At 35.7% G+C, this 27,707-nt stretch overlaps 1 protein-coding gene and 1 long non-coding RNA gene across 2 annotated transcripts in view; both read left to right on the top strand.

Annotated features, from left to right (window-relative positions):
* The window catches only part of LOC150092270 (dynamin-binding protein-like), a 247,536-nt gene that overhangs the window by 41,747 nt on the left and 178,082 nt on the right, over positions 1–27,707 (top strand). The window lies entirely within an intron of this gene.
* On the top strand, positions 6,959–23,189 carry LOC150092271 (uncharacterized). The gene is made up of 3 exons (XR_016550580.1): positions 6,959–7,003; positions 17,029–17,173; positions 23,097–23,189. It is a non-coding gene; the product is annotated as an uncharacterized LOC150092271 (long non-coding RNA).

Here is a 27,707-nt window from a genome sequence, read left to right as displayed (position 1 = left end):
TGTCTGACAATCATTTCCTACTCTGCTATTTAGATCCCCAACAAGGACCAACTTTTCCTTTTCATTGTGTCAGTTGCTTTTTCTAAAGCCTCAAAAAATTCCACCACTTCTACCTTAGTAGAACCTTCTGTGGGACCATAGGCACAAATAAGTCTCATTGTCCAGTTCCCCATTCTCATATTTGCCACATTACTCTACTTGAGATTGACTGCCATTCAAGAAGATTAGCCTCGTATTTTGTGTTGAATACTATGGCTACTCCTTCTTTTCCGTGATTGTCATTTCCTGAATATAACATTTTGTATTTATTGTTCAGAAAGATCTCACCAGTTTTTGTCTTTTTTGTTTCAGTCACCCCTATTATGTCGATCTGGTACTTATCTAATTCCTCAGCTAGCTCCATTTCTTTGCCATTCAGGCTTCTTATGTTGATAGTATCGATCTTTAACTCTGGTGATGTGAGTTGGGGTGTGTTTTCAGATTTGTTCCAGTAGCTGAATTTCTGCTGTTCGCCCTGGTTCCCTGACAAAAACAACTGGGACCTTGTTTAACCGGGCGACCCCCCAGCCGGCATGAAATTTTGTTATGCTGTACCATTATTTTTTATTTTGGTTTAACCAATAAGAATACAATTTGGTCGACTAAATCCCAAATTGCCAGCCCATCCTCGTTCGTTCAGTATCCAACTAGATACCCAACAGGGTGCACCACGAGAAGGTGAGGATTGGACATTAGGTCAGACGCTCTGGTCGGTTCTCCACATTCCTTTAAAGGCTATGTGGCGTTCTCCTCTCAGTTATACAGCTTTGACCCTTAAGCACTCCACATTCTTAGATATATATTAGTGAAGAATACTTATGTCCAAAGTCATAATAAATTTAGTTTAATCCTTTATCCAAGTGTGAGCAAACAAAGTTTGCGCCTGAAAGTATCTTCAGGACTGGGGTAAGGTGGTACAACACCAAGGCAAGGTGGTGTTGTACCACCTTACCCCAGTCCTGAAGATACTTTCAGGTGCAAACTTTGTTTGCTCACACTTGGATAAAGGATTAAACTAAATTTATTATACTCTAACCAAGTGAAAAATAAACTTTCAACATCCAAAGTCAATTTGAATAAGTTCTTCTATAAAAAAAAAAAAATGCCTAAAAATTTTTAAAAAATTATAAACAGCCGACTTTGCAGCTAAAAAAAAAAGTTGCGGAGGACCTATTAAAAATTTGAAAATTTTCTGAGATACTTTTGATAAGAGACTGCATTCTGTTATTTTCATCCCTTCGACCTAGATAGACAGCCTTTTAAAAATGAAGAAAGCTGCAGTTATTTTGTTGCATCTTTCAGCATATTTTAGTACAATCTACTTATAAAGATATATATATATATATATATATATATATATATATATATATATATATATATCTATATATCTTTATATATATATATATATATATAATACCCCCCCCTCTAAATGGGGAAACTTATATATATAATACCCCCTCCCCCCCTCTAAATGGAGAAACTTTTCAAATGTTTACATCGAAATGGACAGTCACTTATGACAGCGTTTAAGATTTTGAACTATTATTTTCTTATTTCCTATTCATATATATTTTTTTCTTTTTAAGCATTCATTCATTTGTTTTTTTACTTTCAGTGGTGGGAAGTAAGCATATTATATGTTAAGAGTTTTTATATGCCTTCAATGTTTATGTAAAAGTAGAACAAAACATTAAAAAAAATATAAAAAATTTTGCTTTTTTACCGGTACCTTATTTATGTCAGCAATGTAATTTCATATTGATATTTGTTTATAAAGAACAGAACTGCAGTTTGAAGGACTTATAAAATTTTGTTCTAACTAATTTTGTATAGCTAGCTAATGAAAAGTACTGGTGCTCACGAATTAAACGTAATTTATTTTTCCAAAGGATATAATGTCGTTGTAAATTTTAATAGCAGTTCTATAGTAAGTCAGTTTTAATTTTAATAGTTACCATTGTAAACATAAATACAGCAGACATAATCATTCATTCATTTATGGTGAAATTACCCTTTGAAGTTTGAGTGACTGCAACACCTCAAAAGCTCTCCAAACCAGAATAGTGGCGGACTGAAACTTTTTCTTCATTGAGTGGGACATAACTGTGTTACATTCTTGTGTTGTCAATTTTCTCTGCTTTTTCAAATCTTTTTTAAGCAACATGCGTTCTTGTTCAATGTCTTCACCAGATAAAAAGAAGAATTTCATATCAGCAATGTTGCCAGAACAGAAGTCAAACATGGTTTGGTGACAGTATGTGATTTTCATTAGTCCTTTGCTAGTTGCTTGCCTTTATGACCAACTTTTTAATGATTCCACCATCCCATGGGGCTTTTGCCATCTGATGGCAAAAGATTTTACTGTAAAATGATGATGGTGGAATCATCATTTTACAGTAAAAATAACTTAAATGGTTTAATCTTATAGGTTTTTCTGATAGGTTATGTTAAGAAAAATCATACAGTAGTTAAGTAGTCAAGACCATCTACTACTGCTAGATTTGGAAAAATTTACCATTATTTCCTTGCTAAAGCATATTCATTAAAAAAAAATATAATTAAATATATAAATAAAAAATATCATCATCATCGTCATCATCAAATTCCTGCCATGTACCCTCAAGGGGTGTACAGGATATGATAGTACTACATGAAAAAAACTACATCATTACCAACTTTCTATCTACAATTTTCCTCCAAATCAGTCTGTTACTTGTCAAGACTCCAACATTATCAGATCTTATATTTCTATCGTCTAAGGCACTTTGTACCGTATCAATCCACCTATATCTTGGTCTTCCTCTGGGTCGTTTTGCTGCCAACCTAGCAGAGAACACTTGTTTTGGTAATCTTTCCTCGCCCATTCTGTCTAAGTGACCATACCACCTGAGACCAGCTCTGCTAACGCATTCCTGGATGCTGACAATGTCAAGTTCTTTCCTAATATCCTCGTTTTTAATATGATACTGCCATTGATGCCATCTGTTCACACCTATAATCTTTCTCAGGACTCTCATATCTGCGGTATTTAGTCTTTGGTCAAGTGTTTTACTTCTGACCCAGCTCTCAGATCCATAAGTTAAAACTGGTTTGAACACTGTCCTGTATACAGCTAATTTAGTGTTCCGACTAATTTCTCTCTTATTCCATATAAATTTATTCAATTGACTTCCCACCATACCAGCTTTGCTGATTCTGTTGTCTATTTCTATATTTAATCTAACATCTTCAGTAAAAATCGTGCCTAAGTAACTGAAATGTTTTACTTGTTCCACAGGTTCTCCATTCACAACACAGTTGACATTTTCAATGATTCTGCCTATTTTCACTTTCTTTGTCTTTTTATTGCTGACCTTCATACCATATCTTTTACAACAGTTATTCAATTTAGTCAGAGAATCTTGCAGACTTGTAGCAGATTTATTTAGAAGTATAACATCATCCGCATAAAGCAAAGAGCTGACATTAACATCTCCAATTTTGATATCATGCCTAATACCACTTTCCTTCATAATGTGATCCATATAGATAATGAATAACAGAGGGGATAATGTACATCCTTGTCTCACACCAGATTTAACATTAAACCATCTTCCTGTACTTCCTTCAATTCTAACTGCTGACTTACAACTCAAATAAAGACTAAGTATAGCTCGATATAATGCCCCATTGACACCATATAACTGTAGCGTATTGAATAGCTTCTCCCTTCGCACCTTGTCATATACCTTTTCCAAATCAACAAAACTTAAATACAGATCTTTGTTATATTCCCATGCTTTCTCGACTATTTGTCGTAAAGTGAAAATCTGATCCTGACAACCTCTGTTTGGCCTGAATCCAGCTTGTTCTTCACCAAGCTTTTCTTCCACAATTCTTCTCAACCGTTTCTCAAATATACTTGCATAGATCTTGTCAGGAACACTCAGTAGGGAAATATCTCTGTAATTCTCACATTCAGTTTTATTTCCCTTTTTATATATGGTACTATGAGAGCTCTACTCCAATCATCGGGAATTCGTCCCTCTGTCCAGGCCTTCTGGACTATGCAGTGCAGCCACTGTAAGACTCTTATACCACCATACTTCAGCATTTCTGGTCGAATATCATCTACTCCAGCTGCCTTTCCACATTTCAAGCCTTTGATGGCTTTTTCTACTTCAAGTATGGATATGTATTCCTGACTGCATGCATGGTCAGTGTTTTTTACCACTGTGATGTCATCACTGCTTGTTTCATTTAGCAGTTTTTCAAAGTAATTACTCCATACTTCAAGGATATCTTTTTCTCCTGTTTTCATGTCACCTTTATCATCTCTAACTCCTTTTACAGCACTCTTTCCTCCATTTTTATGCTTCTTCAACAACCTCCAGAATATCTTACCACCTTCTTGATATTTATTTTCTATATTCTTGCCAAAGTCCTCCCATGACTTTTGTTTAGCTAGTTTTACACACTGTTTAGCATTCTTGCATTTGTCTCTATGTTCTCTAAGAGCACAAGGTGACTTATTTGACAGGAACTTTTGATATGCTTTCTTCTTTTTCTTCACTGCCTCTTTAACTTCCTGTGTCCACCAGGGAGTTCTCATTTTTTTATCCTTGTAGACAACCTCACCACATGCCTCTCTGGCAGAATCAATCAATGTTTTCTTCAGAGTTTGCCACTGCATCTCCAAGGTTTGGTTGCTGTTCTCGAACTCTTTCATTTTTTCTTCAATAATCTTTGTGTATTTTAGTCTACAGTTCATATCTGAGAGCTGCTCAACTTTTATTCACTTTAAAACTTTCTTACATGTTATTCTTTTCAATATGAAATTCAATTTTATCCTGCTCAAGACTAAATAGCGATCACTTCCAATTTCAAATCCTCTGTACACTCTGGTGTCCTGCACCAGGGAGAAAACATCACTATCAACAATAACATAGTCAATGAGACTTTTCTTATTCCTTGCCTCTTTTCTCCATGTGAATTTGTGCACATTTTTATGTTGGAACATAGTGTTAGTAATAACCAGTCCATGTCCTGTGCAGAAATCTAACAGATATTTGCCATTATTATTAGCTTTGCTCTTTTCTCCAAATTTTCTCAAAATATTTTTGTATGTCTCACAATCATTTCCTACTCTGCTATTTAGATCCCCAACAAGGACCAACTTTTCCTTTTTCATTGTGTCAGTTGCTTTTTCTAAAGCCTCAAAAAATTCTTCTGTGGGACCATAGGCACAAATAAGTCTCATTGTCCAGTTCCCCGTTCTCATATTTGCCCACATCACTCTATTTGAGACTGACTGCCATTCAAGAAGATTAGCCTCGTATTTTGTGTTGAATACTATGGCTACTCCTTCTTTTCCTATAAAAAATATAAATATATTTAAATATGCATAAAACATTCATTTCTAGAAAATATAAATAAAACTAAACATATTTTATTGAATTTATACCCTATGGAACATGTGAAACTTATTATAATTTTTGGCAATTAGCAGTTTTCATTGATTGACAGTAGTTACTGTTTAGATAATAAGAATTACTAGCTGCTGCAGTTGGGGTGGGGGGGGACAAGGAGATGAGTTATCAGGGATGTGTCCTTAGCTAAGAGCTATCTAAAATTACTCACACTTTGTACTCCAGTGTGACTAAATGAAAAAAAACGGCAAAAAAATATTCATAGCACAACATCTTTTGTATTATTCACATATTGAAATTTCTGTGATCTGTTACTATTTAGTAGGCTACAAGTTTGAAATACCTGCAGTATACATAGTCTTGCCATAAATGCTGTTACAACTTCCATACACCACAGCACATCCAACAATCACATGTTTATCAGTAGAGAGAAAGAGTGTTATTTAGCTCTACGAGTTAACATGCAGTGGGGAGATTATGAGAACCATGTAGCTGTAATAACACTTCACAAGGTTGGAATGCAGTCACTTGTTATTTTCAACACACTAAAAACACTCAGGATCAGCAGGATGTTTGTGTATCAGCCTAAATCGTTGTAACGATACAGAAGACGTATCTGACCACCAAAGAACAGGTCGACCATGGTGTGTTACAATGCAACACCTTATGAGGGCTGTGAAGACACACCCCTCCCATATTGAAGAGTCATTTAACTGCCAAAATGATTGGGTATATGTCCTGGATGGTTGCACAGTGCATGATATAGCACCCAGGATTCAGAGAAATCATCACCCCATGGCAGTGATGGTTTGGTGGGAGGTGAAGTATCAGGTGAGGTATCTAAGCTGCATTTCTGCAAGAAAGGATTTCTGCCTGCATTTCTAAGCAAATCTACAAATCTAAGCTGCATTTCTGCCAAAGTGTAACAAGACAGCATGCTGGAATCTGTGGTACGACTCCTGAACAACACTTTTTTCAAACGGTAGGCAGTGGGCCTTCCAACAGGACTCAGCCCCCCCCCCCCCCCCCCATGCTTTCATGCAAGGCATTTCTGTGGCAGCATTTCCATTAGATGTTGTGTCTGCTGCCATAGATATGTGGCCTCACCAACTTCAGGTGTGCGTGAAGGTAAAAGGGAGACATTTTGAACATAGAGTACTGCTATACATGCTATACATTATACATGTGGTTTGTATGTGCTGAAAGCTGTAAATGATTTACTGATAGATTAAAGGTCTATGCACGATTCAAGTTGTAACAGGATATATGGCTAGGCTAGGATTAGAAGGTGTCACATTGGATAGACTGAAATGGATTTCTAAAAAAATAATACAAGATAATGTATAATTAAATTTCCTAAAAAAAGAAACTGACAGAAAAAATCATACTGAATAATTTTTATGAAAATTTTGTGATCAGCTTAAAAAAAATTATGATCTTAATTTTATTCTTAGATATACAAACTGAAGTATCTATTTTTTTTTAACCAATTGCTAGGTTTTGACTCAGCAGATAGGTTGCAGGAGAACATTATTCAAAAAGAAGCTCAACTGAAGGTACATTTTTATGCATTAAGTAATACCGTTTATTTATTTGGCAATGTAGATAATTCAGTAAACTTCTTTATTATTAATATTTGATTCTCAACTAGATGACATAAATCTATCTAGGGTGTCAACATCGTAAACTCCATGAATAATCCAAATTCATATTTATATTTAGATATATACATAACTACTAGAAAATGTGATCAAATCAGTTTTATGTTTGTGAGAGGAAAATCAGAGCAAACTGCTATTTTCTTCTTTGTATGTTGTTATTATTATTTTATTTGAAAAATTAAAAATAATTACATAATGTGCGAGGGTGATCTGAAAAGTTCTCGGCCTCGACCATAGATGGCAACACTATTGGCAAGATTTTTTTCTAGAGTTGGTACATCTGTCATAACTGTCCACGTGAAATTGCATGTCATTCTAATAAGTAGTTTGCTTTATACAACTCTCTGAAGCAAAAGTGTTGTTTGTATCCCTCGAAGTGGATAAAATTGAGTATTGTGCGGTTATAAATTCTTTGTAAAAGAAGGTTTAACGGCAAAAGAAATTCATTCAAAGTTCATAAAAGTTTATGGGCGCTCTTCTCCTTCATTTTGGACAATTAAGAAATGGGCTGCCGAGTTTAACGTTGCTGTACCAGCCTTGAAGATGATCCATGTGAAGGATGTCCAAAAGTGTAATAACACCAGAAATCATTGATCAAGTGCACGATATGATATTAGATGACTGGCGAGTCAAAATGCATGAAATTGCTGAGAACTATAGGCATTTAAAAGAATGTGTAGGATATATTTTGCATGAAGAATTGCATATGAAAAAGCTTTGTGCAAGATGGGTGCTGCACTTGCTCACAGCAGACCAAAAATGCACTTGCAAGAAAATCTCTGGAGTGTTTTGAGCATTTTAATAAGAATAAAACTAATGTTGTGCATCGATTTATTACTGTGGATGAGACTTGGATTTACCATTACACACCAGAATCCAAACAGCAGTCAAACCAGTGGACAGAAGCCAGTTGTTCGGTGGCAAAGAAGACAAAGTCAGTTCCATCAGCAGGAAAGATCATGGCATCGGTATTTTGGGATGCTAAAGGCATTTTGTTTATCAATTATCTTGAAAAGGGTAAAACAATAACCAGGGAATATTATTCCAATCTTTTAACCAGACTAAATGAAAAAATTCGTGAGAAAAGACCCGGTTTGCAGAAGAAAAAATCATCTTTCATCAAGACAATGCACCTGCCCACAAAAATGTTTTGCCAATGGGAAAATTAAGGGATCTGCACTATGAATAACCCTATTCCCCAGATTTGACTCCCTCTGACTTCTATCTCTTCCCCAAACTAAAACTCTTCCTTACTGGTCAGCGTTTTTTTCTTCGAATCAAGAATTACAGCTGTAGAGGAGTATTTTGCAGATCTTACTGAGAACCACTACAGGAACGGGATAATGGTGCTAGAGAATCGTGGAATAAATGTATTAGTCTTAAGGGAGATGATGTTGAAAAATAAAAATAATTTGAAATTATAAATTTATTTTTCATTTTTTCAAATTTTGAAAATATTTTTTCAAAAGCTGAGAGCTTTTCAGACCACCCTCGTATCTATGCTAGCACATAACACTGACATTGCCAAATTACATAATTATTATTATGCATTTTTATTAACTTCTCTGTAGCCATAACAGCTTATTCTTTTTCAAGTTACATAAACTCACAGCTTCTATTAACATCTTGTTGAGGCTGTTCTGTAATATACAGAATTTCACTATCTTTTTTTATTATGACCTCCAGTAGAGACTGATTCAGTGAAGTGCAAAAAATTCTTGCTGTTGTTATATATGCCCTGAACTTATAAATTCATTTTCCTTTCTATCTTCTGTTCAGACAAATTCACTCGATTACTACTAACCAACTGATTCTCATATCTATCATAATGTAATCTATGCATCTAAGAAATTTTTTTCTGAATACTCTCAACCTTCTTAAAATCTATTAGAAAACTTGGTGAGTTAAACCAATATTGGCCTGACCATAATCCAATCCAATATTGGCTTGTCTGATTAATGGTATAACTTTCTTACTCCTAAAAGTGAAGCTCATTTTAATTAAGCCTACTTTCTTTTCAGCTAGTTTTCAGACTAGTTGTCGTTAAATTTCTTATCAACCAGAATACCTAAATGATTGTATTTATTACCTTTTTCTTAAAGCTTGTTGATTTAACAGATATCCACCTAATATCATCTTCTTACCATATCAGATATACTTGCTTTTATTTACATTAAATGTAAACCTCACTTCCTTGTCTACTCTTCCAATGGTTTAAGATTATCTTGCAATGAACTTATGTCATCCAAACAGTTCACTACAAGAACTGTCTAAGTTTGCATCATCAGCAAATAGAAATATTTTAGCCTTAATATTTATTATATTATTTATGTGGATACTCCATGGAGTTGAAAGACTCATCATGGGGTCCCACACTATCCATAACTGAAGGGACCCGAGGTGTGAGAGTGTTGGACCTAGTTATTGGTTCAGAGGATATATGCATAAGTGAGGTGTCCTCGTTACCTCCAATTGGTGAAAGCGATCATGTGGTATTGACTTGGGAGGTTGCAAAATCTGTGGATTTTTCTGGGGGTATATACGGAACTACAGGTTAGGCAATTATAACAAGCTTTGGAGTGACCCATTAACATTCATTAATACAATAGCTATCATGCATATCCTTAAATTTATTCACCATTGGGTTGTTGACAAACTGGACCATCCTAGTTTGTCAACAACCAGTGATACCATACTGAGATGGAAGTGCAGAGAGTCAACTGCAGACTGTCTCAAAAAATGTATACACACTTTGAATGATCATAAAGTTGGTATTTATTATAATACAGTTAACTTTCACATTGTAAAGTACACTACATAAATGTACTTTTCATCCCTCAACGTCTGTATTCAAAGCGATGACCTTCCTGGTCCAGGCACTGCTGATAACGTGCAGCAATGGAATTGCAAACACTGAGAATCATTTTGTCTTGTAGCTGGGCGCATTCTCTTTTGATTGCTGCTTTCAAGTCGTCGACTGTTGCCAATTTTGAAGTGTAAACTTTATCCTTGATAAATCTCCATAAGAAAATTCATTGTCTTGAGGTCTAGTGAACGCAGAGGGTATTCTACAGAGCATCTTCTTCCAATCAATCTGTTGGGTAGAGTCTCATCAAGATAGGCCCTCACATCTCAATGGTAGTGTGAGGGTGCCCCATCTTGTTGAAAATAAAAGTCCTCTTGAATACATGGCATAACAACTTCATGCAGCAAGTTCAAGTAATTGGCACCAGTTACAGTACCATCGAAAAAGAATGGTTCAATTAATCTGTGTGCTGATAAGCCGCACCACACTGTCACTCCTGGTAAATTTACATGATGTTCCTCCATAACATGCGGATTCTCAGGTGCCCAGTAAGTGCAATTGTGCTGGTTAATTGACCCATTTAATTTAAATGTGGCCTCATCACTCCACACAATTCATCTTGGAAATTGTGCGTCCTCTTCACATTTTTTCTTGTATCACTCATAAAACTGCATTCTCCTATCTGGATCATCTTCGTTGAGAACGTTTACTCTTCTTGGAATGTAACTTTTCCAATGACATGTAACCATAACAATCAAAACGAATTTAATTATACAAAAATTCATCCTTGAATTTCTTTATAAAAACTTAACATTTGATGTTTTTCACTTTAAGTGAAAGTTGATACTCTTAACTGTGAATGAAATCTGCTGCATAAGTGTCAAAGAAATAAAATAAGTTAATATTGTTTCATCCTTTCACAAAAATATCTTTAGTATCTATATTTTTTTAAAGACTAAAGAATTGATGAAATTCTAAGATGTTGTAAAGATATACCCAAACATAGAAATCATCATCATCATCAAATTCCTGCCATGTACCCTCAAGGGGTGTACAGGATATGATAGTACTACATGAAAAAATTACATCATTATTAATTTCCTATCTACAATTTTCCTCCAAATCAGTCTGTTACTTGTCAACACTCCAACATTATCAGATCTTATATTTCTATCGTCTAAAGCACTTTGTACCGTATCAATCCACCTATATCTTAGTCTTCTTCTGGGACGTTTTGCTGCCAACCTGGCAGAGAACACTTGTTTTGCTAATCTTTCTTCGTCCATTCTATTTAAGTGACCATACCACCTGAGATTAGCTCTGCTAACGCATTCCTGGATGCTGACAATGTCAAGTTCTTTCCTAATATCCTCGTTTTTAATATGATACTGCCATTGATGCCATCTGTTCACACCTATAATCTTTCTCAGGACTCTCATATCTGTGGTCTCCAGTCTTTGGTCAAGTGTTTTACTTCTGACCCAGCTCTCAGATCCATAAGTTAAAATTGGTTTGAACACTGTCTTGTATACAGCTAATTTAGTGTTCTGACTAATTTCTCTCTTATTCCATATGAATTTATTCAATTGACTTCCCACCATACCAGCTTTGCTGATTCTGTTGTCTATTTCTATATTTAATTTACCATCTTCAGTAAAAATCGTGCCTAAATAGCTGAAATGTTTTACTTGTTCCACAGGTTCTCCATTCACAACACAGTTGATATTTTCAATGATTCTGCCTATTTTCATTGTCTTTGTCTTTTTACTGCTGACCTTCATACCATATCTATTACAACAGCTATTCAATTTAGTCAGAGAATCTTGCAGACTTGTAGCGGATTTATTTAGAAGTATAACATCATCCGCATAAAGCAAAGAGCTGATATTAACATCTCCAATTTTGATATCATGTTTAATACCACTTTCCTTCATAATGTGATCCATATAGATAATGAATAACAGAGGGGATAATGTACATCCTTGTCTCACACCAGATTTAACATTAAACCATCTTCCTGTACTTCCTTCAATTCTAACTGCTGATTTACAACTCAAATAAAAACTAAGTATTGCTTGATATAATGCCCCATTGACACCATATAACTGCAACGTATTGAATAGCTTCTCTCTTGGCACCTTGTCATATGCCTTTTCCAGATCGACAAAACTTAAACACAGATCTTTGTTATATTCCCATGCTTTCTCGACTATTTGTTGTAAAGTGAAGATCTGATCCTGACAGCCTCTATTTGGCCTGAATCCAGCTTGTTCTTCACCCAGCTTTTCTTCCACAATTCTTCTCAACCGTTTCTCAAGTATACTTGCATAGATCTTGCCAGGAACACTCAGTAGGGAAATACCTCTGTAATTCTCACATTCAGTTTTATTTCCCTTTTTATATATGGGTACTATGAGAGCTCTACTCCAATCATCGGGAATTCGTCCCTCTGTCCAGGCTTTCTGAACTATGCAGTGCAGCCACTGTAAGATTCTTATACCACCATACTTCAGCATTTCTGGTCGAATATCATCTACTCCTGCTGCCTTTCCACATTTCAAGCCTTTGATGGCTTTTTCTACTTCAAGTATGGATATGTATTCCTGACTACATGCCTGGTCAGTGTTTTTTACCACTGTGCAGTCATCACTGCTTGTTTCATTTAGCAGTTTTTCAAAGTAATTACTCCATACTTCAAGGATATCTTTTTCTCCCGTTTTCATGTCACCTTTATCATCTCTAATTCCTTTTATAGCACTCTTTCCTCCATTCTTAAGCTTCTTCAACAACCTCCAGAATATTTTGCCACCTTCTTGATATTTATTTTCTATATTCTTGCCAAAGTCCTCCCATGACTTTTGTTTAGCTAGTTTTACACAGTGTTTAGCATTCTTGCATTTGTCTCTGTATTCTATAAGAGCACAAGCTGACTTATTTGACAGGAACTTTTGGTATGCTTTCTTCTTTTCCTTTACTGCCTCTTTAACTTCCTGTGTCCACCAGGGAGTTCTGATTTTTTTATCCTTACAGACAACCTCACCACATGCCTCTCTGGCAGAATCAATCAATGTTTTTTTCAGAGTTTGCCACTGAATCTCCAAGGTTTGATTCCTGTTCTCAAACTCTTTCATTTTTTCTTCAATAATCTTTGTGTATTTTAGTCTACAGCTCACATCTGAGAGCTGCTCAACTTTTATTCGCTTTAAAACTTTCTTACATGTTATTCTTTTCAATATTAAATTCAATTTTATCCTGCTCAAGACTAAATAGTGATCACTTCCAATTTCAAATCCTCTGTACACTCTGGTGTCCTGCACCAGGGAGAAAACATCACTATCAACAATAACATAGTCAATGAGACTTTTCTTATTCCTAGCCTCTTCTCTCCATGTGAATTTGTGCACATTTTTATGTTGGAACATGGTGTTAGTAATAACCAGTCCATGTCCTGAGCAGAAATCTAACAGATATTTGCCATTATTATTAGCTTTGCTCTTTTCTCCAAATTTTCCCAAAATATTTTTGTATGTCTCACAGTCATTTCCTACTCTGCTATTTAGATCCCCAACAAGGACCAATTTTTCATTTTTCATTGTGTCAGTTGCTTTTTCTAAAGCGTCAAAAAATTCCTCCACTTCTACCTTAGTAGAACCTTCTGTGGGACCATAGGCACAAATAAGTCTCATTGTCCAGTTCCCCATTCTCATATTTGCCCACATTACTCTACTTGAGACTGACTGCCATTCAAGAAGATTAGCCACGTATTTTGTGTTGAATACTATGGCTACTCCTTCTTTTCCTTGATTGTCATTGCCTGAATATAACATTTTGTATTTATTGTTCAGAAAGATCTCACCAGTTTTGGTCTTTTTTGTTTCAGTCACCCCTATTATGTCGATCTGGTACTTATCTAATTCCTCAGCTAGCTCCATTTCTTTGCCATTCAGGCTTCTTACGTTGATAGTACCAATCTTTAACTCTGGTGATGTTGAGTTGGGGTTTATGTTCAGATTTGTTCCAGTAGTTGACTTTTCGCTGTTCGCCCTGTTCCCTGGCGAAAACAATGGGGGCCTTGTTTAACCAGGCGACGTCCCAGCCAGCATGAAATTTTGTCATGTTGTACCATCATTCTATATTTTGGGGTGCTTAAGGGTCAAAGCTGTATAACTGAGAAGAGACCTCCACATAGCCTTTAAAGGAATGCGGAGAACCGACCAGGGCTTCTGACCTAATGTCCAATCCTCACTTTCTCGTGGTGCACCCTGTTGGGTATCTACTTGGATACTGAATGGACGAGGATGGGCTGGCAATTTGGGATTTAGCCGACCAAATTGTATTCTTATTGGTTAAACCAAAATATAGAATAATATAAATAAAACATAGAACTTTAGTGAATAAAATAAATATCTATATAACAAGTCAGGTCCAGAATGGTGATTACGTAAATAAATAAATAAAACATAAGCAAATTGGATAGTAGATCTAGCATTATTTCAAAACTGAATGTAGAAACTGTGAAAGTTTTGTAAATTGACCAGATTGCTTATGGGAATACATTCCTCAGCATCCCCGAGTTGTCTTAGTGTGGACTACTTACAAGACATGGTGCTGCCAAAGCATCTGTATATTCACCTTTTATCAGTCCATTTTGATAAGGTATCACTGGCCTGACAGCTGTTTCACACTGGTTGGTTCTCCTCAGAGACCAGGCAGAAACCTTAAGAGAGCAAAAACTCTCATTCAATACTATGGAACTTGAAATGTCAGAGAAATGTATTTATTGTAATCGAACTCTCGGTTGGTGCATAAAGGTAATTACTAAAATAAACAGCCAAAGTGATACAAAATTACTTAAGCAAAGTAGATATTAAATCCAGCATTATTTCAAAACCGAACGTAGAAACTATGAGTTTCATAAGTTGAACAAAGAGCTTGATCACACTAAGGCAAACTCGGGGATGCCGAGGAATGTATTCCCGCAAGCTCTCTGGTCAACTTATGAAACTTTCATAGTTTCTACATTCGGCTTTGAAATGCCAGAGAAATGTATTTTATGTAACTTAACTCTCAGTTGGTGCATAAAGGTAATTACTAAAATAAACAGCCAAAAGGCTTCAGCCTGGCTGGCTGAGTGGTTAGCATGTCCACTCTCCAGTCAAGAGGCTGCTGGTTTGAATCCTGCTGTGGGCATAGATATTTGTGATTGTCTGCGGAAATGCTAGTGGTGGTGGTTGGTGGTAGATGGCATTGGTGTAGTTGATGTCAGTTGGTGGATTGTGAGCGGTGGGAGCAGAGTTGTAGAGTAGATGCCCTCCTTCGATGAGTCTTTGGACTCCCTGGAGGTGACAAATAATAATAATAATAATACTGGATCTAATATCCACTTTGCTTATGTAATTTTGCATTGCTGAACCGAAGCCTTTTAGCTCTTTATTTTAGTAATTACCTTCAAAATCCTTTTCTGTGAGAACACTGCTAAAAAAAAAATTAAAAAAATGGTGATTTAATCTCAACATCCCTAATCTGAACTGTTTCCACATGTTCTCTCATATGTTATCAGTAGTTTTTTACTTTGCATGTTATCACCTGTAAGTCACTCTTGTAAATGCATATGTCTCTAATAGTGGGTCAAAGGAAAACCTATCTATCATGACAGCATTTATGTTTATATCTTGCATTATAGTGCTACATCTGTAACATATTTCCTATATTGTGCTGTTTCATGTTGATTACTGCCTGCTGTTTGCATCAGGTACTTCTGTTTGTATAGTCTCACAATGTTTTGTCCTTCTCATTTCCAATCACTCTTCTTTTTCTTCAACATTCTTAATTTGTATTTTATTCTAGAGTCGAATTCCTTCTCGTGATCTCTCTCTCTTCTTATTTTTCATTAACATTTCTGCTATAGTTTTTCAGAGTTCTTATACATGATTCAGTCATTTTTAATAAGTTTACACTTGTTAACACTTTTAAATCTCTGATTAAGTAATTAAATGTTCAGAGATGCATCCAGTTATTTAGGTAGGCACTAAGAAGTGCATACATTTCTTTAAAATATTTTCATATAAGTTCAAAATAGGTAATGATTTCTAGCAGATTAATTTTAAAAAGAAATTCTCAGAAACATACAATTGCTGGCCTGGTTGGCTGAATGTCTAGCATACTCACTCTCCAACCAACGAGCCACGAGTTGGAATCCTGCTGTGGGCATGGATGTTTGTGATTGTCTTTAGGTGGGAGATGAATTTCATCACCGAGTGTTTCATGTTTCATGTCTGGTCTCTAGAGCATAGTTTCTGTATTGTGTAAAAAAAGTAGAAAACTATCCTTAGCCCACTCATGGTACAAATGTACTATAGGTTTGGAGAAAAACCTTTTGTGGGTGGGAGCAACATAAAAAAAAAGTTAGAAACAATCAGCATCTACCTGTCACTGAAATTTATGGGCGTGGCTTTGACATGATCATTGGATGCTTGTGCATTTATTGGCTGGAGTAAACTCCACCTTGCAACTTTGAAGAAATATATGTAAGTGTTTTATATATGAAAATAAATAGAAAGAAAAAATTTTGACCTTAGTATTGTGTTGTACTAAAGCGCAGTATACTGAGTTTGAGTTTTATTTATTTTTTTTTCACTATAGCAAAAATTACTATAACAAACTATTGAAACGTTTCATCCAATTTCCCATAGGTGCAATACTATATTAAAAGACATTTGCTATATCAAACTATCCATTATATAACAATCTATTCTTTTGATTCCTAGGAGTGCCTTAGTGATATTAACCCGTAGTGGGAAGAAAATAAAAGAACATTAATGGGATGTGTATCACGTAATTTCATATTTCTGAACTGTAAAGACATGCTTAACTACAATCAAAGTCTTAGATTCCATAAATGTATTTGCATATAGACCCAACTATGGTAGGCTTCAGAAATAGTAATAAATATTAACATTGTTGTTGAAGTATATGCAAATATGATTGGTTTTCTTAATGTGATATTAGGTTCATTATATGTATTTTTATTTATTTTGTTTACTTTGATTAATCTTCTGATAAACAGTATTCATATCTATTCAAGTACTATATATTGAATGTTTTGATCTTTCAGAGATTAGAATATTGTAAACAGAAAGTATCAGAAGAATTAGAGAAACACTCTTGTCAAGAATCAATTAAATCTGAACTTCAGAATCAAATTCAACAATGTGATGATGAAATTGATGGTATCAAGGAAGAGCTGAAAACTCTTCGAAGTAAGTGCTGATTAATTGTTAATAAAATTTTTGCCTGTTCACAGATTTGTTGATGATACTCATAGGAGTAGAAAGGCTTATGTATTGGTGGTATATGCTAGTTTATTTAATGATATTGATTCAAAACTCAGAATAGTAAGAAAATAATTAATAACTTATTAGCTGATTTAAGTTAAGGGATATTACATCCCATATTGTTTCTTAGCTGAATAAGAAACTCAAAGAGTTTCATGCTGAATATAGAAACTATATAAAGTTTGGTGATTCGAAGCGTAAGCAAATACCTGGATACTGCAGCAACTGACCCTTTAGACAGTGCAAGCTGAGGCAACTCATGTTAAAGGTGGAGCAAGTTCTGATCACTATTCTTGATATTTACCCATATTTACCCATAATGTGAACTTAGCTCCTAGGAGCTGTATTACTGTTCAACATTATGAGAGAAGGTTACTACCCAGACCGGTTTCAACCTTTATTGAGATCTCATCAGTGAGTAGGTAGACCTAGTTAATAATACCAAGTTTGTAGTGAACAGAACTTATATCCCTTCTATGAGAATTGCCAAGAGGTGTCCTAATAAATTACTAATTATATGAAGAGCCAAAGGCTTCAAATCAGCGACATAACTTGTTTAAGTTAAGGGATATTACATCCCATATTGTTTCTTAGCCAAATAAGAAACTCAAAGAGTTTCATGCCGAATATAGAAACTATATAAAGTTTTCTGCAATTGAAGCCTTTGACTCTTCATATAATTAGTAATTTATTAGGACACCTCTTGGCAATTCTCATAGAAGGGATGTAAGTTCTGTTCACTACAGACTTGGTATTATTAACTAGGTCTACCTACTGACTGATGAGATCTCAATAAAGGTTGAAACCGGTCTGGGTAGTGACCTTCTCTCATAATGTTGAACAGTAATACAGCTCCTAGGAGCTAAGTTCACATTATGGGTAAATATCAAGAATAGTGATCGGAACTTGCTCCACCTTTGACATGAGTTGCCTCAGCTTGCGCTACCTAAAGGGTTAGTTGCTTCAGTATCCAGGTATTTGCTTACGCTTGGAATCACCGAACTTTATATATAGTTTCTATATTTGGCATGAAACTCTTTGAGTTCCAGATCATATAGGTGTAGATGGAATAAAAGAGGAAGGGGAGAAGCAGGTTTAGTGTGTTTGCAATTGCACTAAAAAGGGAATGTTGCTCTTGTTTTAACAGGCTCAACAGAACGTGGAGGAATGATGGTTGCGACTTCAGTGAAGCAGTGACCATGAAAGAACCTGTAGAGTAGACACAGTGCTGAAATAATGCATCTGTGAGAAAGAGGTTGAAGTGAATCTGTAAGGGAGAGATCACACAGGAGCTGAATTGCCCCCCTCTGCCCTGCACTGAGAATTTTTAGGAAGGTTTTAGGTGCACCAACCTAAAGATGTGAGCAGTATTCTTAGAAAGGGAGGAAGTGGAATTTGTATAGAGTTAGTAGATGGGTGAAACTAAAATAGTACCTTGAATGCAGAGTTTTTTTTGGGGTTTTAGATGCTGAAAAGCCAGTGATGTGATGTATTTAGGCCAGGAGAGGATGGATGTGAATATTAATCCAAGAAGAGAGAGAGAAATCTGATCTTATTAGGTGATTTATGTATTACTGAAGATAAGGGTAAGTGAGCTGAGATCCCTTTGGCAAGAAAAAGGAGAAATCGTCACCTTCAGTGATTGCACTGAAGGTGACGATGTGTCTTTGTCCTTGTCTCACTGAAGGCTGATATGCAGACTGGTTGAAGATGATCTTGAAACTTGGGATGTCTGAGAACTACATGGTTTGTCAAAGAATACATTCGGCACTCATTATGGCAAGTTGGGCCTAGCAGCCCTTGCCCTGGACATGCCCTTCACACAGGATCAAATGGATGGAAACAAAAGTGCTACACAGAAGTCATTATAAGTCAGAGAGATTGTTTTTGGAATCAGCAGCAGCTTTAAAAAAATACTCCAAACCTCAACAAGTATGGCTGTATCAATTTACCAAAAATCTGGGAGACAGTCATTTTAAAATGTCCACTGTTATACCAAATTGTTGTTTCATGTACTGTGACAAACTGTTCTTGTGCTCTGAAGATACTGGATATAATACCAGTAAAATATCAGCTAATAAGTTATTAATTATTTTCTTACTATTCTGAGTTTTGAATCAGTATCATTAAATAAACAAGGATATACTGCCATTACAGCCTTTCTCACCTGCATTTTATACAAGACACTTATATGCTTATAGATTCTTCAACCTCTTGTATGGAATCAGTAAAAAAAATAAAAAAGTATAAAATCATTGATGTATTATACATTTTGCAGCCTCTAATATGTGGGATACACATTAAAATGAGATCTTATACCAATAAATTCTAGTATAATATATCCTTACTAAGAGTAAATTCTACACCCCATCTTTGTTTTCCATATTTTAAAACCTTACATTTTCCAACATTGAACTGGCATCCCCACTCTCATGCCCATTCATTCAGTCTATTCAAGTCTTCTTGTAAGGCTACAACATCTGTTCTATCCTCATAGTTCATCCCAATTTGCATCATATGCAAACGACTGTATATCCTCATTCAAATCTTCCCCAATATCATTACCATACAGGTTAAACAGCAAGGGTCCTTAAGCACACCCCTGAGGCACACTGCTGGTGACTTTCCTCTCTTCTGAGATATTGCTGCTCTATACACAACTTGTTGATACCTTTCAGACTGACAGTCTCCAATCCAATACACTAGTCTAATATCCTACCCCATCCACTTTAGTTTGACTATCAACTTATGTGGTAATCTATCAAAAGCCTTTTCCAAGTCTAAGTGTACTACTGTATATCCATCTTGCACGTCCAATCCTGCTGTCACCTTATTGTAATAGGTAAGTAGATTACTAAAACATGACCTCCCTTGTAAGGGAATAGAATTCCATTCCCTTACAACTGTATGCTGTTTCTCTTCTTAATTTATACTGCTGTATTTAAAATCTTCCATAATGATCACTCTCTTTGCACTTACCAAACCCATCTGTCTAAACATTTCCTGCTTATTACCTTCTCTGTTTTCTAACCTACAGAAACATCTCACTAAATATTTTGTTCTGCCTACCTCTACCTCATGACATACACTTTCGAAACTATTAGTGCCATTTCCTTCTAAAGTCTTCACTTTGAGAGGACATAACTTTTCACAAGTAAAACTCCACCATCTTTGCCTTTCCTATTCTACTGAAATATGCTATACCCTTCCTGTTAGATCATCATCTCGTGTCAACCACGTTTTGCTGATTCCAATAATCTTTAGATATGCTGATGCATTCATCCTAGCAACTCTAGTTTCCCTGCCCTAACACTCACTTGCCCAGAGAACAACAATCTCTCCAGATGCCTTCACTTTTCTGTAATCATTACACTCCAAGCATTCCCATATTCATAGCTTCTCTCCTTCAGCATATTTTCACTATCATTATTTCATTTCATTATTGTTGCTCTCCTCCTCAGTTCTGCATTATGATATCAGTACACTCATTATTTTGCCTCTCAACTTTTTCTGCTGCAAAATTCCTAACATTAACATCAAATCTCTTACCATCCAATTCATGTGACCTCTCAGATTATTTGTTCCAGCCATCATTGTCATCTCATCCACATTCTCACTTTGCTTTATTTCCATAGACACACACACACACACACACACTATTTTTCCTCCAGAGAAGCAATCCTCTAACATTTCATTCTGCACATCATGAATCATTGAGTCTCCATACATCACTCTCCTCACAGATCCATTTATTCCTTGCTTACCTGCCTCCCCCACTCTCTATCTCCTTCAGTACTCTCATTATCATTGCCATTCTCTCATCTCTCTCTGTGCCAGCTTGGTTGGCCATCTCATATCCACTCTCAAGCCCTAACCAAGTTTTCCAAAATCTTTACCACCACTCCTGAGATACTAATTGGTCAATAGTTGGACACATTGGTCTTTGCACCACCCCTGTGCAATGGAATTACCATACATTCTTTCCATTCCTGCAAAATCTTCCCTGTTCTGAGACAGCCTGGTCAAAGGAATAACCAGTTCAGCTGAACACTCTTTTAGTACATCTGCTGAATAGCCCATCAGTTCCTATTGCTGAATTCTTATTCAGTTTGTGCAACAGCTCTAATACCTCGTCCTCATACACCTGAGTTTCTTCATCCATTGAAGAGGTAGCAGTGAGCTCAATGTTGCATACACCAGGTTGATATCTTTTAACAAAATGAGCATTCATTAGTTGATCAACCTCTTCTGCATCTGTAACCCTCATGCCATCTGCATTTAGAAGAGTTATTCTTTCATATTCATTCTTTCTTTTACTTGCAGCATATCAGTAGAATTCTTGTGGGTTGTCTTTAGCACGCAGAGCCAGTTTCTTTTCATACTCAGACTTTGCTTTCTGTACAACAGTTGTGACTATTCTAGCCTGCTGCTTATAACTTTCATAATGGACATCATCCTTATTCACATGGTATTCCTTCCACATCATCCTTTTCTAATGAATCTCTTGTTTAATAAGATTACACATCCATTTGACTCCTACCCTATTTATTCTTTGAACTCTCAAGACACACTCTGATATTGCATCATTTAAGTATTGTTTAAATGCTTCCCATACACTGTCGATATTCTTCCCATCCATCAACCGATCCCATTCCACTGAACTCGGTATACTCCTCAGTTGGTCATAATTTCCTGCTTTGTAGTTCAGCATGTAACCTTTTCTGAATGGAACATTCATAAACTTATTCCCTTCCTAAGTGAGTACTGCATGATCACTGTCACCAACCGGAGGCAAAATAGTTACATCTTTAACTGAAATGCCGACTGACACTATTATCAAATCTAGCACTCTTTGACCTAGAGGTCCTTCTATCACATGCTCCTTGAGGAAATTGTCCTGCAACAGCTCAATAAATGCATTTTTATTCTTCTCATGAGATTTTACTGCTACTCAATCATTATTTGGATAATTAAAGTCTCCCAATTTGATTACTCTTTTTGTGCTCATTGCATGCAAGCAGTAACACTAAGCAAATGAGGCTGAATAAAGGCATTTGAACATAAAGTCCTTATGTTCAAATATCCTGATGTTGGCTGTCCTGCCTGTTTGGCCATAGTAGGACAGTGTTTGCAACTGCAAGGGACCTGGTATACTCTCCACACTAGGGGGCACCATTTAGGATTTTAGGCCTGACTTCTGTTGCCTTTATTCAGCCTCATTTGCTCAGTGTTAGTGCCTGCATTCACATATCATTCGTTTTTTGTGATCCCTGTTGATGGCAATGCAACATTTATTATTATTTTAAATATAGGAAGGTATTAATTAAAGTTTTTTTATAATTAATATTCTAGTATACATTGTCATTTCCTGAAAAATTAAAACCTATGTGTAACCAACGTATAAGTTTATCTACAAGTATTTATTTTATTATTTTTATATATTTATTATTATTATTTTATTTTAGATGCCTCTTATGATGGAATAAATGGATTACTGTAACTCATAAGATTGTTTATTTATTTAGTTAATTTCAAAGTTCGGGGATTTTTCGGAAACCTTTAATATAGAAATTTCAGTTAACAAAAATGAAATTTTTTATAGCAAGAAATGTTTTCATTTGTTTTTCTTACTGTTTATGGAATGTGCATGTTTTAAAATCAGATTATAAACAAGCACTTAAAGAATAATTAAATTGAGAAAAGTTCATATGGTCCTGATGCTGCACTGTATAAATATGTATCATAATGTTCACAGATTTTGGGATCACTAATTATTTTTGTAAAAGTGAAATGGTGTAACAAATTGACATTTTTGTGTGTTAATTTTCATTTTTATAAAATTACTTAGGTAATTTGCAAAGGCATTTTTCAAAAGTCAACAATTTTGATAGACAACAGGAAATAGATATCTCTCAAGACACTCAAGAATTAAACCCCGAAGAATCAAATAGACAAGCAGAAGAAAGGCGGTCAGTTTTATTTTCAAATTTGTAATTCTGCTAGTGCATTTTCTGAAGTGTAATGGATACATTGATGTGATCTACTAACAAATTTTAAGAATATATAATTTTTAATTCTTTATGCAGTGTATACTAAATAAGTTTTACTTTATATAGCATATACTTTTGTACAGTATAGTGTAAATATAAGCTTTATATAATGAAGTTAGACATATAGGCTTTCGTTAAATATTAAAAACCATTGCTTAAACTTTGAAGAACAGAGTGTCCAAAAATGGGGTGCTTAAGTGTCAAAGCTGTATAACTGAGAGGAGACCTCCACATAGCCTTTAAAGGAATGCGGAGAACCGACCAGGGCTTCTGACCTAATGTCCAATCCTCACCTTCTCGTGGTGCACCCTGTTGGGTATCTACCTGGATACTGAACGAACGAGGATGGGCTGGCAATTTGGGATTTAGCCAACCAAATTATATATTGCTATTGGTTAAACCAAAATACAAAATGATGGTACAACATGACAAAATTTCATGCCGGCTGGGGCTTTGCCCAGTTAAACAAGGCCCCTGTTGTTTTTATCAGGGAACCAGGGTGAACAGCGAAAAGTCAGCTACTGGAACAAACCTGAAAACACACCAACTCAACATCACCAGAGTTAAAGATCAGTACTATCAATATAAGAAGCCTGATTGGCAAAGAAATGGAGCTAGCTGAGGAATTAGATAAGTACCAGATCGACATAATAGGGGTGACCGAAACAAAAAAGACAAAAACTGGTGAGATCTTTCTGAGCAATAAATACAAAATGTTATATTCAAGCAATGACAATCAAGGAAAAGAAGAAGTAGCCATAGTATTCAACACAAAACACTGCCTACCATTCAAGTAGAGTGATTTGGGCAAATATCAGAATGGGGAACTGGACAATGAGACATTTGTGCCTATGGTCCCACAGAAGGTTCTACTAGAGGAATTTTTTTGAGGCTCTAGAGAAAGCTACTGACACAATGAAAAAGGAAAAGTTGGTCCTTGTTGGGGATCTAAATAGCAGAGTAGGAAGTGATTGTCAGACATATGACTTTTCTCCAAATTTTCCCAAAACATTTGGGAAAATTTGGAGAAAAGAGCAAAGCTAATAATAATGGCAAATACCTGTTGGATTTCTGCTCAGGACATGGACTGGTTATTACTAACACCATGTTCTAACATAAAAATGTGCACAAATTCACATGGAGAGAAGAGGCAAGGAATAAAAAAAGTCACATTGACTATGTTATTGTTGATAGTGATGTTTTCTCCCTGGTGCAGGACACCAGAATGTACAGAAGATTTGAAATTGGAAGTGATCACTATTTAGTCTTGAGCAGGATAAAATTGAATTTCATATTGAAAAGAATTACATGTAAGAAAGTTTTAAAGCGAATAAAAGTTGAGCAGCTCTCAGATGTGAACTGTAGACTAAAATACACAAAGATTATTGAAAGAAAAATGAAAGAGTTTGAGAACAGGAACCAAACCTTGGAGATTCAGTGGCAAGCCTTGTAGAAAACTCTGATTGATTCAGCTAGAGAGGCATGTGGTGAAGTTGTTTGCAAGGATAGAAAAATTAGAACTCCATGTTGGATGCAAGAAGTTAAAGAGGCAGTGAAGGAAAAAGAAGAAAGCTTATCAAAAGTTCTTGGCAAATAAGTCCGCTTGTGCTCTTAGAGAATACAGAGACAAATGTGAGAAAGCTAAACAGTGTGTAAAACTAGCTAAACGAAAGTCATGGGAGGACTTTGGCAAGAACATAGAAAATAAATATCAAGAAGGTGGCAAAATATTCTGGAGGTTGTTGAAGAAGCTTAGGAATGGAGGAAAGAGTGCTGTAAAAGGAATTAGAGATGATAAAGGTGAAATGAAAAGGGGAGAAAAAGATATCCTTGAAGTATGGAGTAATTACTTTGAAAATTTGCTAAATGAAACAAGCAGTGATGACAGCACAGTGATAAAAAACACTGACCAGGCATGCAGTCAGGAATACATATCCATACTTGAAGTAGAAAAAGCCATCAAAGGCTTGAAATCTGGAAAGACAGCAGGAGTAGATGATATTTGACCAGAAATGCTGAAGTATGGTGGTATAAAAGTCTTACAATGGCTGCACTGCATAGTTCAGAATGCCTGGACAGAGGGATGAATTCCTAATGATTGGAGTAGAGCTCATAGTACCTATATATAAAAAGGGAAATAAAACTGATCTGGTGAAATAAATCTGGTGAAGAACAAGCTGGATTCAGGTCAAATAGAGGCTGTCAGGATCAGATCTTCACTTTACAATAAATAGTTGAGAAATCATGGGAATATAACAAAGATCTGTATTTAAGTTTTGTCGATTTGGAAAAGGCTTAGGAAAAGGAATTCTTAGTCTTTATTTGAGTTGTAAGTCAGCAGTTAGTACAGGAAGATGGTTTAATGTTAAATCTGGTATCAGACAAGGATGTACATTATCCCCACTGTTATTCATTATCTATATGGATCACATTATGAAGGAAAGTGGTATTAAACATGATATTGTTATTAATGATTTATAATCTAATCGTTTAGATTAACTTCTATTGTTTTATATCTTTCTCTTATTCTATCGTCTGCGCCATTTGTTATAATTTTTCCTTATATCCTATCCTCGTTCTTATAGCAAGCTCACCACTAATCTTTACTTATTTTTCCTTTCTCTCTCACACATGTACATAACTCTTTTGTCCCTTATCAAACTAATATATTTCTTAGGATCTCTGCAGTCTTATTGGCCTCTCTATGCTCTAAACGTCAATTTATCACACAACAATCTGATGGAGTTCACCCTGTAAGTATTAACACATTTATTTCTTTTGCTGCACCAGCTAATACCTAGGATAGAAAGGATTCTTGCTCAGGGTGACCCCTTCAGAGATATAATGATAATTTGATCACGATTAATCTTATTCCTCTGCTTTCTTATTTCTTTCTCACAGTCGTGGCTCGCTTAATATATTTATTCTCATGGGTTTATCCCACTTAGTTCGTTGATGATTTTATGAGCAGTAGTTTTGAATTCATATAACATAAGCAGATCAGGCAAGTACATGAATGAAACAATTTAATGAGCTTTAAGGTGATACACAATAATACAATACAATTTAAGCAGGTTAATGTGGTAGCACTCAATTTAGTTCAAAGGCTCTAATTAATTTGTACTAATCACACATAGTAAATTACAAATAACACTAATACAATCATAAAGTATAAAATTCATAGGTCATCATCATGCCATTCTGATTCAGTTAACACAATAGCACAATTTACACATTAAGTTTAACATAATCAGATATCTACTCAGCCTCGTGGGCTAACAAATCTTAACACTGTTTCGGACCTATGCCTATTTGTAGGCTACTCTTACAGTCCCTTAAGTTCAGTCCAATACAAATGTCCTCACAAGGAATTCACACTCTTCTATGACTGGAATTAGTATTTTAAAAGGCTACATTACCATGTCTGTCCTTGAATTCTTAAAGCTTGTTCCTGCCTTGTCTGGTCATCAAGGCCTTCAATATAGTCGCTTTAGAGGATATCTTCCGTAGATCTGTGTGAGTGGAATCTCCGCGAGAATGTCACCTTGCCATTTGGCTTTTCAAATGGCAAGGTGACATCGCCTTGATTGGAACGGCATCAATTTGGTTTGTCCATCGCACGACGTCGCTCAGCTATCCAGTGCATGGATATAGCTTGGCCTAATACCAATGCTACGACAGATGATCCAAATGCCTTCCGCGATAAGCCAGGAACTTCCCCCGACGACGACGAGCTCGACTGCTCTCCGAGAGATCAGGAACCAGGAATCCAGGAAAAAAAGATCTGGAATCGTGCTTGCAAGACCTTTTTGTTTAACTCTTTCCTCTCGGCAAATCTCGAACTTCGCGATTCGCGCCAACGCGGTCATGTGTGCTAACGTCGATCACCTCAGCTCCCTCTATTTTTTTTTCGCACGTGTGTCTGCCTTCCTTTCTTGGAAGACGCTTAGGTTTCCTTTTCCAATACTTCTCTCCTTCCCTTCTTTTCCATAATGCAGGACGGCAAAAGTGACCCTTGAACCCTGACTCATAGGCCTTGCTAATTTAGTACTAGAGACTGGCTTTTCAAATGGATTTGCCAGCTTACTTGGATCTCTGTATCTGGTTCACACTTAATACAGATTATATAAAAATATAAAAGCTTATTATACAAATTCATGAAATTCCTAAATTTTAAGTGTTTTGTACTTGTAAACAGCTTACACTTATCCTATTGCCAACGTTCCATATTCTCTGCCTTAGTTGTATTTAAGGTTGTGACCTGAATATTTTATAATAAACATTTCATAGCTTATTCAGGACACAACATTAACAAAATTGGAGATGTTAATATCAGCTCTTTGCTTTATGCTGATGATATTATACTTCTAAATAAATCTGCTACAAGTCTGCAAAATTATCTGACTAAA

This window comes from Typopeltis vanoorti, chromosome 26 (genome assembly GCF_054136105.1).
Source record: "Typopeltis vanoorti isolate ZY-2024b chromosome 26, IOZ_Tvanoo_1.0, whole genome shotgun sequence".
In the NCBI taxonomy this organism is placed as follows: domain Eukaryota; kingdom Metazoa; phylum Arthropoda; class Arachnida; order Uropygi; family Thelyphonidae; genus Typopeltis; species Typopeltis vanoorti.
The sequence above is the reverse complement of the archived record's forward strand: the minus strand, read 5'-3'. Positions and strand labels throughout refer to the sequence as shown.